The sequence below is a fragment of the Castanea sativa genome, chromosome 7, assembly GCF_040712315.1.
Source record: "Castanea sativa cultivar Marrone di Chiusa Pesio chromosome 7, ASM4071231v1".
In the NCBI taxonomy this organism is placed as follows: domain Eukaryota; kingdom Viridiplantae; phylum Streptophyta; class Magnoliopsida; order Fagales; family Fagaceae; genus Castanea; species Castanea sativa.
Genome location: NC_134019.1, coordinates 33,426,292 through 33,441,060, shown reverse-complemented (window position 1 = coordinate 33,441,060; position 14,769 = coordinate 33,426,292). Strand labels below are relative to the sequence as shown.

Sequence of the window (14,769 nt, the reverse complement as noted above, 5' to 3'; positions counted from 1 at the left end):
TGTAGCCACATTTCATCCCTTTAACAGGCTTATTTTGTAGTACCATGATAAAACACCCTCCGCATGGAATGCAAAGCTTGAAGCTAAGACAAGGCATTTGATCAAACCACTATAAACCAAGAAATCCAATCTTGTAGGACCATGAAGTAAATACTCTCCGCATGGAATGCTAAGCTCGAGGTAAATACAAAGTATATATTTCACACTACTATGAACCAACAATGGAGGCCGTGAGATCCAACCCTTGTATCTCTCTCCCACTAGATGTTTTAAGATAAAAGTTTTTAAATTTAAAACATGCATAAACTAATTACACATTACCTTGTTCTTTATATATGTAAAAACACTTAGAAAAAATTCTGAATCCACAGTCCTCGATCGATCCTCGATAGATGCTTGATCGATCGAGAAAAGTTCTGGATGTTCGATCGATTCTCTACAGATCCTTGATCGATCGAGAAAACTTCTGCTAGCTCGATCGATGCTCAACAGATCCTTGATTGATCGAACATCACGAATTTTGAATTTCCAGAATTTTTTAAAAGACAGTTTTTAAACGTTTTTATGAACAAAACAACCATCATACGATCATAATGAACAGAAATTGATATCAAAACTGAATTTCATTGATGCTATAGCCTTAAAGTTCAGTTTAACATACTTAAACTAAAAATTAAACAACATCATAACATCAAAATCAGTTTTTATCAAGCAATAATTTCAACAACCATGCAGAAAACGAATTTCTAATAACAAGAAACTATTGTCTATAAATTCCAAAACTCAAAACATGTTAAACAGATACGAAATGAAGACCGCTCTGACATATGTAAGTTTCAGAATTTGAGAACAAGAGAGTGTACCTTGGAGTGGTGAATTTCAAAACCGAAGATTAGAAGCACTTGAAAACACTTTTAATCTTCACTCCAATTCCACTAACGCCCAAGATGTGTGGTCTCTCAATCAGTTTTCAAAGGGAGAATGTCAAAGTGTTTAACACTTACATATACGCCACTTCACAATGATGTTCTTACAATTCTAAGCAGAAAATTCTGTATGTTTCTACTTTTGTATCTAACTGATTATCTAATTGGGCTGGCTTTTTTGGCTTTCCAATTGGGCTTAAGTGTGTGGCTTGGAGTGGGACTAAAAGGGACCAATAAGACTCTAGCTCCAATGGGCCTTGGGCTTTTTTGTCAACTCTTGACAAGTCCAAAGTTATCATTAATTATATTTAATACCACTATATAAATATAGTTGCACTCTAGGTCTTATTTATAAATTATATCCCAAAACTTTATTGTACATGCAACCCCTTCATAAAATATTCGTAATAACACAAAGTCATGAATGTAGACTAGCACTTTGTAAATTACTACATCTTATCCTTGAGTACCCGGTTTAATTCTTTAAGTTATTCATCATATATTTATGAAATCTAATTTCATAAATATATACTCTAGCAACAATTTACTAAAGTAGTTAGGCCTAACATTCTAAATAACAAACCCATTAAACTTATCTCAAGGGAATATTTTGTATTTCCATTAAGAGACTCTGAATTCCATCTTGAGAATATATGTTCCATCAACATTAAATGTGGTTGCCCAACATACTGAGATTTTGACTGTAACTCTAGATCTCACTTCTGATATATCAAAGCAACCTACATCTCATGATTAAGTCCATTATTCTTTCAGGATTAAGAGTTCATGCAAATACAAGTTGTGAGTTTATTATTCATTTGACAGTCATTAGGAGAATAATAAATCTCACATAGGTCCAGTTCAATATGTTTTAACTCTTAAAACATATCAACATATCAACTAGAAATCTCCATTTCCATGATTAAGACAAATCATCTTAGTTGATATGTTATAGTCTTCGCAGATGAAATGCCTAATTTCATCACCGACTACGAACTAAAATTATGAGTTTACAAAGAACCTGCGATTTATATCTTCTTTGACTTTTCACATAAATCACATACAATGTATCTCATGGACTATATGATAATGTTCCAATATTCATGTTACCATTATTTTAGTTAATAACAAAAAAACTTTATTGAATACAACATTAAGTCATACATAATAACATACATAGTATCATACAATAGGATTTAAGGGCACACATCCTAACAGTATGATGGTGTCTTTTGGCCCTCCCTTATTAAGCTTGCACATGGGCACCACATCTTGATCATCTTATATGAGCCTCAAGTCTTGCTCCAAGTTGCCCCTAGGACCTAAATAATGAACCCTACATGGTTCATCAATCTGCAATTCCTCACATATACCTTGTATTTCAAAATAACTAAGCCTATCAGGATCCCTATATACTATTTCAACTTTCCCTCCAAAGTATTCTAAACTAGGGTTCCACACAAAAGTGCCTCCATAATGTACCTCAATTTTCACTTCCTCATCATCCATTTGCAATAACAAATTACCATTTGACACGTACACAATTAACAATTAAAGCATTATAAATAATAGACACAAAAGAGTAAAGACTTGCATGTTTCTGTTTTGCTTTTGGGATGCAATACACACATCAGAGGGACCACATTTTCTGCTTTGCTTTTGTTTTTGTTTTACTAAATAGCACATGAAAACACTAAGATTTAAACCAATAGAAACTTGGGTCCACTGTGAGACACAATGACCATGACAGACAAAATGCCCATAAACAAATACAAATCCAAACAACAAGTGGTCAAATTTTTCATAAACATCAACAAACACAACCAATATTCTCATTCCATTACGTGTAACATTGACCAATGACTAATTACTCAAAAAACAATAAAACAACCACAAGCTCAAAGTAAAAACCCAAACAGTGACTGATTTCTTACCAGGATTTTAGTCCCTTGAACAATCCATAATTAAAAAAAAATGTTCTTATCCAAAAAATTAAAAACCAAAATAGAAATAATAAAAATAATGTTTACAACCCACAAATGGACCGAGCTATTTTGTCATAAACAAATTTCATCTCCTCATCTTGTATATTGAGTTCGTTTACCTGTCTGCTACTACCTTCTCCACTATTATTGCTTCTTGATTTGTCCAAGTCATGCTCATCCCAATTGAATCCCTCATCCTCCTTATCATGTTTTCTAATAAAATTATGCAAAACACAAGTAGCAACTATAATGTTTCTTCGGTCTTTAATGTCATAAGATGGGATTTGCTTCAAAATTTTCCATCTATTCTTCCAAATTCCAAAAGTTCGTTCAATTGCACTTCGAAGTGATGAGTGAATATAGTTAAGCCTCTCTTTTATGTGATTCCCTTGACCGGCTCATTGAAAATCTGAAAGATGATACCTCTGTCCCTTATAAGGTGGCAAATATCCTTTCCTTAAGGGGTATCCATCATTAACTAAGGGTCCGTTTGGATATAGCTGAAAACTGAAAATTGAAAACACTGTAACAAAATAATTTTTAAATGTGTGAATAGTGCTGCGGGTCCCATTTTTAATTAAAAAAAAAACTGAAAAGTGCATGAATAGTGCACCATTGTGCGGTTACTGTTCACGCACAGTGTGAACAGTGCGCCATGTCTCATGGTTGAAATCTGTGCGCAGGAAAAAAAAAAAAAGGTCTGAAATGTGAAAAGCCCAAACGCAGATGCCAACCTCTCTATCCAAACCCACCCTAAATAATAATTTCCTAGCAAAAAAAAAAATGTAAGATGTACATAAATAATATCCTTCTTACATATTTAATATATAAAAATATTATATACCTGGTGGTGGTTTTGGAAAGTTGACAGATTGTCGACAGATAGCATCTAAGAAAATATGTGTATCATGTGCTGCATCTTCCCATCCAGCCATAACAAATGTGAAAAGTAAATCAAAATCGCATGCTGCCATCACATTAAAAGATGGCACACCCTTTCTATTATAATATGGAGCTTTCTTGTCATCTCTAACAACAATTTGGATATGTATACCGTTAATGGCACCAATATAGTTCTAAAATAAAATATAAATTTTAGGTACTTAGGAAATAATCCTAACAAATATTATAAGCAAATTAGAATTTATGAAATGAATACCTGAAAGTGTGGCATGTATAATGGATTCTTTTGTATATGTCTTGGAACTGTACTAAATGTAGGGTCAGAAGGCTTGAAGATATCCATTGACATTATATTAAGGTGTTTCAGAACTTTATGAAAATGTCTATATATAGTCTCACCAGAATGTTGGGATCTTTCTTGAACCAACCTATGACATGCTCCTTGTCCAAGTATCATCAAACATATACCTACTCACTCTTCAAGCCTAATATGCCTTGTGTGCTGAAGTCTATATGTATGTTGTAAAGCATTACACAATTGAAGGAAAACATATGGTTTCATTCTAAACATTTAGTAACATTTCTTTTCATTACAAGTCAAACAATCCATCAACCACATATAGCCAGTTTGTTCAGAATCCATCAACCACATACTACTTGGCTCCACTGAACAAGCTGAGTTCCTTAACTCCACAACGTCACAGATACGACTAAGTTGTTGTGTCAATTGTAATGTTGACCCTCCTTTCTTCCCTCTACTTTGTGTGGATGATGGTAAAGCTCGCTTCTTTCCTTTGTTTTATGTTGGGTTAGGTGGTTGTGTGAGGTTATGAGTTTCATCTTCATGAACATCATCATCATCATCATTGGGAGAAGATGAGTCAACAAAAGTACCACCAAACCCCCCTCCTTAGGTGTCTCAAGATCATTAGGTAACACACCTGAAATGGGGGCCCATGCTAAATCTCCCGTGGTTGCAATGTCCTTAAACATAATGTCTAATAAGTCAACATTCTCCAAACCTTTCTCTTGAAATTTTGTAGCTTCAGGTACCTCCTACAAGTTTGAATATTTTCATTAATAACTCAAATTAGCATGGTTTATCTACTAATGCAACATACATACAATGGGTTATACAAAACATACCATTAGCTTCCTCTCCCACCATTAATCAGTTACAACTATTGTTCCTTTGACTGCATCCCATCCCAATCCAGTTTCACTTCCCTTCAACTTATTCTAAAGCACCCAATCTTTCTTCAACCCATCTAATTTATGCTTATACTTCACCCTAGGATACGCCTTTCTAGTTTTCTTTTCAAAAGTTGCTATAATATTTGTCCAACCCTTTTTACTAAAGTGGGTATTAGGTCGATTACCCTTAAATGCCTCATCCACACAAGCTTCACAAAGGATAGTTGTTACTTTTGATGGCCATTGAGCTCTAACATTTGAGCTATTTTGGGATGGCTTACCCATCTAAAAAAAACATAAGTTTGTTAATGTTAATGTTAATGTTCAGCCAAATACAACAAGTTCTACAACCCAACCCATGAGAAAATTGCATAGTAGGAGAATGTTTCTTAGGCAAGTTCTACAACCACAAAGAATCAAATAGTCAATCAAAGAATCAAACAATATTTTTCTGCATAACCTAGCTACTTTAAACACCAATCCTTGTACAAAACCTTCTAACAATGTCATATAATCAAATTGTAATTAAACTAATGCATAATAATTTAAAAACACATTTGTTTATGATTACAATAGTAGCTAAAACAAATTTCATCTCCTCATACAACCCCACCCAATTAAGGTAAGAGCCCGTTTACTCATAGATGGCTATCTGTGAGACAGAGAGAGCTCTTACCAGTAGCAGCAATAACAACAAATCTCTAATGGAGTTCAAATAATATTTTGAGTTCAAATAGTGTAAACCAACATGCCAAAAGCCCAAATATATATTATAAATTCAAAGATGGGTAATGGAGAATAGTTACCTGCAGAGCAAAAACAAAGAAGAGAGAACCAATCCTTGTGAAACTAATGAGTCTAGAGGTAGAGGACTAAGGATATGTATGGTGAAGGTAGAGGATTGAGGATAAGCATGGAGTTAGAGGCTATTTTTGGTTTTCAGACAAAAACATTAGCGGTATCACAATTTGCAAATCACACAATATCGAAATCACAACAGGAAATTGCCTTTCCTAAAACGTGAAAATCTGCAGATTCAAAAACGTAATCTCACAAATTCCGCCTAGCCAAACATTTCAAGATTTTCACGATTTGCTAAACGCCCATTTTTGTCTCTCAATACGCCTAAACAAACAAGCTTTATATATAATAGCAGAAGCCTTTTCCTACAATTAAGGAGGTGTTGCCATGTAGGAAAAATGTCCATCTAAAATTCAGCCACATTCACAGTCAAAAAGCGATAAATTATATTGTTTCATAACGTTAACACACTGTTTGTATAAAAAGAAAAATAACCTGTTAAAATACAATTAAAAGGCCTGCAATACTAAAAAAAAAAACTTACAATACAGAGATAGAAATAGACCACCATTTGCCGGAATTAGACAATTGGAACTGCAAGCACATAGAGAAAGAAAAATTTGCCACCATCATATCGTCAGAACCGGAACCGGCACTGGTACATTTTTAAATTTTTTTTTTTTATAGATTTGGGTATGCAATGTTACTTTTTATTGAGTTTTTTGTTGTATAGGTTTAGATTTTATTTTGGCTTTGATTCGTTTTTGTTTTAGGTTTTTGGGTTCTCCATGAAAATTTTTTTTCTCAATTTTACGCTATTCTCTTAGTTGCACCGTTTTATAGTTTCTCCATGAAATTTCGGGTTTAGTTTTGTACTTCCATTTTTAATCTTAACAAAATCATTGGGAAAAGTATAGACTTTAATTGTTATGCTAATATTTCTTAAACCTTCCCTGCCGATCTACTTTGCGCTCTGTTCTATTTCTTCTTTGTAATAGAGTGCAAACCTACCCACTTAGATTTTGGCCACCAAGACAGTTTAGAGTCACAACAGAAAGAGTTCTCAAGGGTTAGGGTTTTAGGGTTTTGAGAGAGAGGCAGAGAGGGAGAACAACTTATGGGTTGGGTTTGGGGACGCAATTGTGGAACAGTTTGATGATGTAGTTTCCAGATTTGGGTATGAAAGGTTACTTTTAATTGTGGTTTTTTGTTGGATAGGTTTAGATTTGATTCGTTTTTGTTTTGGGTTTTGAGATTCTCTATCAAAATCTTTGTCCTCTCAATTTTAGATACTTGCTTTTGTTTTGTTTTTTGTTTGTCTTTTTAGATTACAGAAATCACTAAAATATTGATTTAATCTTAACAAAATCATTGGGATTAAATAAGCATAGGATTGAATGTTGTTCTAATAATGGCTTGAGCTATTCTTCACAACCATGTTTCTCTCTACCTTAGTTCACTCTTTCACAGTCTAAGTAAGTTATGCTCACTTTTTTTTTTGGTTCGATTTGGGAAATTATGATTCATTCATTCATTCAGTTCTTTCTTTGCTGAATTTATTTGTGATTAAGGAATTGTCATTTTGTATGTGAATGTTCTGCTTTATGAAATGGGCACTCTTTTATGATTTCTTCTTTTCATTTTGCTTTGTTACAGTGTGAAACTTGGAAAACATTTGTTTGTTTATACATGAAATTGATTTGGTATTTGATGTTTACTATTAATTAAAGCCAATTTTTTTTTTTTAAATTTTGTTTATGAATTTCATGGTGTTGAATGGGAAGCCAAGTCCAAAGAAGAAGAAGAAATTGTCAATTCTTCCCCTTTATCATATCTTTTACTTGGTGTTTTTACTATTCTATTGATTTCAATATTTGTTTTATATTGAAATATTAAGTGCTTTTTCTTTTCTCTCTTTTACTATGGATTGCTTGCATTGCCATTAATTTTGTTACTGAGAATAATTCCAATTTTTGTATCTTTATGGTTTCATATGTTTGAAGAAATGCCGATGAGAAGGGTTAACAAGAAAAATGATAATCATGTCAGTTAAATAATCCCAATTATTTTGTTGGTAAACCTCATAAATGGGTTTTCAGAACAGATAAAAATTGTTCATGTGTGTTTCCGTAGATTTATTGCAAAAATGAAAGTAGTGACATGTAATCTGTCTCCATTGTTGTTGGGCATGGAAAACATAGATTAACTATGCTTCCAACGATCTCCGCTTTCATAGGTACCTTCAACCTCTCTCTCTTAAGGATTTTCCATTATCTATTTTTTATTTTTTTCAAATCAATTTTTTCCTTGGTTTCTCAATTCCCATCAAACTATTTGAAGAAAGGCTTGAACTGAATTTTTGGTCAATTGCTTCTTAATTCTGATTTTAGTTTAAGGTGAGTGGAAGCTTGAAGGCAAGCAGATGTAGAAGCTGTCCAGGAAGCCAAATGTAAGAGATAAAGCAGCATGATAAGCATTAGGTCATTGTGACTGAATAAATATGAGGTAATGTTCTGCGTTACCAAAACAATGGTTAAGGTTTCTGTATAGATATTATACGCTGGATTTGATTCACAGATTTGGATAACTACAATGTAGATGTTAAATTTTAAACTATAAGATCAACATAAACAGAACTCCTAGAATATAGCTTCAGCTTCTTTCTATCTTATCTCTTCTATTTGAAAGTGATTGTGATCATGTAGTCTTTGAATTTGAGTAGGCTGACTCCATTTGTGGTTGCACCTTATCATTATCTAGCCCACCAAGTGGATATGATGGTGGGCATGGTACTGGTGGTCAATGGGGGTTATGGTGGTGCTAGCTGAGGCCCTAGATGTGACAACTGAAGAACTAAGGGAGCTTTTTGGAGGCATTGGACAAGTAATATACTACATCTTTATTTTTGAACTCCTTGCATTTAAGTTTTTATTGCTTAATTTTGAAGTATGATATTATTGTCCATCTGTGTGCCCTTTGCTAAATATGTGTACAACATTTTGTCTGTATTCGAGTGTTGTTTTTTAGTTTACTTTATTGTTTATATAACAGGAGGATGATTTGACCTTGAAATTATCAAACCATGGGGTTCACTTTCCTCTAACCCTATCTTAATAATGTATTTGATGAAAATACTATCAAATCTGATAAACTTAAAAAAATTACCATCTTGGTTCTTTGTTAAATTTTTTTTTGCCATCTTGGTTGTGTTTGAATGAGGATGAATGTGCTGGATTTCCATCTGTCTCAACTATGATGGAATGACTGTAAAAAGGGGATTTTAGTGTGATGAATTTGAGGTTTCCAATTCCCCCACCCCCAACTATTTGATGTATCCAAAAAAAAAAAATCTAATTATCCACATGCTACTTAGGTTGGAAGAATAAAGCAAAAGCGAGGATATAAGGATCAATGGCAATGGAATATAGAAATATATACAGTTGAGATGGGAAACAACAAAGGCGATGCAATTTTGTCCTATGAAGATCCGTTTGCTGCGCATTCAACTGGCAGTTTTTACAACAGTGCTTAACTCTAAACTTTTTTGGGATATCATCATTTTATTGGTAGTGTTCTTACCAGGAGCCTTTCTTCACAGATTATGATATGAGGGGTTTTAAAATCAATGTTGCAATGGCTGAGATGTCTGCACCAAAGGCTCCCCCTGCCTATGACCAGCGGTACCTCCCTGACCAATGTCCTCACTTTATTTTTACATGCAATGTTAGAATGAGATGTTTAGTACTGTGTAGTGCCATGTTATTGAGAATTCTGTGACTGCATGAGAATTGTTTTCTCATGTAATCTTGATGTTATGAGTCTGATGTTGCGTTTTAGATCCTCTTTATGATCATCAATGACTGATTAATATGGGTCTAGCTGTCAATGGGTTAAAATTGTTTGCCAATTGTAATGTTCATTTTTACTAAGGTTGCATGCCTTTTCTAAGGACAAGGTTACCATGGTTGTTAGTGCTCAAATGTAACACTCAAGTAATTTTCCTTTTTTCCTTTTCCTGCAAATAGAGCAGGGATTGATATGGTTGCTTGGAGTTTAAAGTGTTTGTTTTGATTTTGGATTTTTATTTTTTGGGGATAGCTGAATTTGATTTTGATTTTTCCTTTTATTTTATTTTTGGGGAGGAAAATGTAATTGGGCTATTTGCATGCTTTTTTCTTCTATATCACATAAGAATTACACATTGTTTTGAAATTCATAAGTATATATTTGTCACATAAAATAGAGTCTCATTTTCCCTTTTTCTTTTTTATTTTTAGAAATTTAGAAATTTTTTCTATATTGGTTAGGAATTTAATATAGGCAAGTTGCAATTGGTGGAGGTAGAAAAGAAGAAGATAATTCAAGAGTACGGGCAAAAAGAGAAGCAAGGTGATGTATAAAATAAGTAATTTGTTTTTCTAAAATTTTCTTTCATTTTTTATTTTATTGATCTAAACAAATTGTTTTGAAAAATTTGTGAGATGAAATATTAGGATTAAGCTGCTCATAATTGGTGGAAAAAGATTGAAACTTAGAATTTAGGACACAGGTAATTACTGAAATTATTTTGAATTGTAGTTTCATTTTAATCTTTGATTAAAGATGCTTTGGAAGTGATAGTTTATGGTAACATGTAATCACTCTCTTCCTTCAAGTTATTCACTATTCTGACTTCTGATGCATAAATAGATTATTTGTACATTTGCCAATCTCCACATCAGACCCTCCACTTTTTTAGAGAGTATATCTCACTAATTGGTTGTTTACTTTAAGAAGTAGAAATTGTTCAATGCATATATTATATACCTATGAAAATCTTTGTGCAGGATAGGGCTGTCTAAAGTACCCAAAGACTCACCGAAACCGATCAACTCGATAGGAACCGACTCATCACGGCCAGACTGACACCTCCAATTGGTCGGTGACGGGTCCCAATCTTCAAAACTTGACTCCGGCGGGTCGAGTGGCGGGTTTCGTTGACAAAACCTCAAAAAGAAGGCCAAAATCCGGCAACGTTTGGGCTTCTTAGCTTCGATCCGGCCGCGTTTGGCCTTCCTTTACTCAGAGCTGCTCAAATTCTCACTCAGATATGCTTAAATCCGGCGAATCTAGCCCAGATCTACTCAAACTCGGCCAAATTCCGGTAAGCTAAACTCTAACTCGGCCAAATCTTGGCTAGATTTTCATAGATACAAAGGAATATCAGCCAAATCTTGTTAGATCCAGCCAGATCTGACAAGATTCGGCTAGATTTCGACCAAAATCCGGTGAAATTGAAAAACCAGAAATTGGTCGATTCACACCTGAAATCCGATATAACTCGACCCGGTTGATTTGAAACTTCATTTGGGTCGGTTCTGGGTTGAAATCTTCCCCACCCGAGAAGGTTGGGTCGAGTCCAGGTTGAGCACAAACTCGACTCGGCCAGACCCGTGGACACCCTTTGTGTAGGAAAACAAAATGGTAATTGCTTTAATTATATCTGTAAAAATATGCTTATTACATTTTCTAATTTCTTTCATTATTATATTATGTTATGGAGTATAAATCCAAGTGAAAGATCACATTGCGACTCATAAAAAAGTAGAAAAAATCATTCACTCAAAAGCTTTCTCAAAAAAAAAAAAAAATCTATATTCTTAACCATTTCCAATTTTGTACTTATGATTAAAGTTTTTACAATACTAAGAAACTTTAAATTTTGCATCACTTTTGTAGAATTAGGAGCCAAATAAGTACCTCAAAAAATTCAGAACTTGATTGGAAAATCTTATACATTCCAAATAAAAGTTGATGATTACAATGTCAAAGAGGGATGAGAAGTTTACACCGTCACAAGTGCCTTTAAATCTAAATCTAACAGACACTAAGGAGATGTGTTGCTAATAGCATTCATGTTAAACATTTAGAAATGCCAAATAGCTTGCCAGCTTGAAGGATATAGCTAATGACAACATACTAGATGATATCTCTGAAAATGTGATAACGCCTTAAAATGTATACTTGTTATATATTTATGTGGGTGTTATCTTTTTATTACTATGCTTAATTTGTATAATTAAGTCATGATTTGCATTAATCCTTATTATTTATCTTTACATAATTTCTTGACTAAGATGCCATTCATTGTGTGTAATTTTCTACTTTCAAGAAATCATGTGAGAAAGATGAGTTTACTGGAATTTGTGAGAGAATAGAGGCCAAGCTAAAATTAAAGTGGAGCTAAAGGACAATGCTTAAATGTCCAAGGAGGAGCAGCTGGAGTGCTTGGATCGTCTACTATTAGGACATATGTGATTGGTTGTTAGGAACATATGTCAACATTTTATGTAATTGGCTAATCCTTTGACAAAACACACTTTACTTGTAATTAGGTAGATCTAGGATGTGTTTAATATTTCAAGGAACAAGAGTTCAAGTCCAAGTATTGAAGCTATGCAAGTCTGTCCAAGATTCAAGTGTGAAAAGTGTTGTTTATTAAAGCTCGACAGCTAGCATCTATCAAGATTTAAAAAGCTGTTCTAGCCTGTGGCTCGACAACAGCTCGATAGCTAAGGTATCTGTCAAGGATTATGAAACTCAGTTTTTTTGGACTGTTTTTCACCTAATCTGTGATTATGTGTTTGGGTTTCTTTTATCACAACCCTAAACATATATAAAGATTATTTTAAGGGCCGTATCTGGTTACACAACTAAGAGCACAATTGCATAAGAGAATAAGTCCACAAGTGTGACTGGAAACCTAGTTTTGCCTTAATTCTTGAAGAAGCTGCTGTGTTTGTACACCACAGGGTTTTGTGACCAAGTAACTTCACGATCTTCATCTGTTGAAGAGAAGAAGAACTTTGTGTTTGTACACCATAGGGTTTTGTGACCAAGTAACTTCACGATCTTCATCTGTTGAAGAGAATAAGAACTTTGTAGCCAACATCTTCCTCAAGTTGGTGATTGAAGTTGTGTACTAGGATCCGTGCAAATGGTTAGTCATGTACTGGGTGCCGTGCAATACAAGGGAGAGATCGTCACTACTAGACAAGTCCAATTGGGTATTGGGTTAAGGGTTCAATTGTAGGTTGGTATAAGGTATTGGGATTCCTTTACTTGTAACAACTTGTTTTGATAATAGTGGATTCTCGGGAGTGGTGATCTTAAAATCATTTAGTGGAGTTTTTGCCTTGGAGGTTTTCCCCATTCGTAAACAAATCACCATATCAAATTTAATTTTTGCTGCATTTAGTTGTTTGGTAATTTGTTTGTGCTACCATGCTTGTTGCATGTAATTGAACCTAATTAATTCACTTGACTAATTAATTGGTTATCTTATCACAAGGGGTCAATACATTTTTGGCCTATTAAGTGGTATCACAAGGGGTCAATAAATTTAATCTTTGTTGTGTTGATCCATTGACCCCCGTTGTCATAGCTGTAACCGGCTTGAAGAGATCTTTGTTTTCAAATACATCTTTTTTTTTTCTAATCTCTATTTGTTTGAGTGTTTTAAAAAATACAAGTCTAAAAGTTATTTGAAAATTCTCTTATGATGACTATTGGAAAAGATCTCAGTTTGACTAAGAAGAAACTAGATTGTCTCAGAATGAAAATGTGCAAAAGAGTTCATCTAAGAAGAGTGAAAATTAAAGGCTTAGCTCGTGAAAGGCAAATGAGAGAAAGCACCATCCCCACTGATCTGTCATCTAAGCACAAAGTGTGTTTTATGATGAAGTCCGTATTTAAAGTTATGGACACGTGTCTGTGGTACCTTGATAGTGGTTGCTCAAGACACATGACTGGAGACTGATCCCTCTTCAAGGTTTTTGAGTTTAAGAAAGGTGGCAATGTCACTTTTGGTGATGGGAGCAAATCACAAATTAAAGGGAAGGGAATTATCTCTCTACCTGAATTGCCGGACATTGCAAATATTCTATAAGTAGAAGGTTTGAGGGTGAACTTGTTGAGTATAAGTCAGATATATGATCAAGACTTCATGGTGCTATTCTCCAAGGGAAAGTGTCTTGTCATGGACGAGTCTGGAAAGAAACTCATAAGTGGTGTTCGCACTCTAAACAACTGTTATGGATTGGTTCTTGATGCTGATATTGTGTGCAATAGCATTCGTTTGCCAAATGAAGATCTATGGCATCAACGGATGGGACATGCTGGTTACAAACATCTCTCTATTGTATCTAAGCATGAATTAGTTTTAGGGATACCAAAGCTTAGTAGAATGAGCAATGTGGTGTGTGGACCATGTCAGCTTGGGAAACAGACGAAAGCTAAGCATCCAGGCACTTAGACATCAACCACATCTAGACCATTGGAGCTTCTAAATCTGGATCTTATGGGTACAACTAGAACCGAGTCTCTTGGTGTTAAGAGATACATCATGGTTGTGGTAGACGATTTCATTAGGTACACTTGGGTCATTCTCCTACGATCCAAGTTTGATACTCCTAAGCACATTAAAGCTTTGTTCACAAGACTGCAGAATGAAAAGAGCCTAAAAGTTGATCGAATTAGAAGTAACCATGGTAAAGAATTTGAGAACTCGTATATGGAGTCCTTTTGTACAAGATTAGGTATATCTCAAGAATTTTCTACTCCTATTACTTCTCAGTAGAATGGTGTAGTAGAAAGAAAGAACATGGTTATTCAAGAGATGGCCAGAGCCATGTTGCATAATAAGGATGTGGCTAGAAAATTGTGGGGAGAAGCTGTTAACACTGCGTGTCATACGATTAATAGCGTGTATTTCAAACTCAGTACCAAGAAGACTCCATATGAGTTATGGAAAGGAAGGAAGCCGAATGTGAAGTATTTCAAAATCTTTGGAAGTACTTGTTTCATCCTTAAGGATATAGAGAATGTGGAAAAGTTTGACTCCCAAAGTGATGAAGCAATATTTTTGGGCTACTCCTCTACAAGTAAGGCTTATTAGGTATACAACAAAAGAATTATGAAGG

At 34.3% G+C, this 14,769-nt stretch overlaps 1 long non-coding RNA gene across 1 annotated transcript; it reads left to right on the top strand.

The window, feature by feature from the left end:
• Positions 1–8,558: 8,558 nt before the first annotated feature.
• On the top strand, positions 8,559–10,199 carry LOC142642932 (uncharacterized). The gene is made up of 3 exons (XR_012845776.1): positions 8,559–8,692; positions 9,183–9,489; positions 10,117–10,199. It is a non-coding gene; the product is annotated as an uncharacterized LOC142642932 (long non-coding RNA).
• The last annotated feature ends 4,570 nt before the right edge of the window (positions 10,200–14,769 follow it).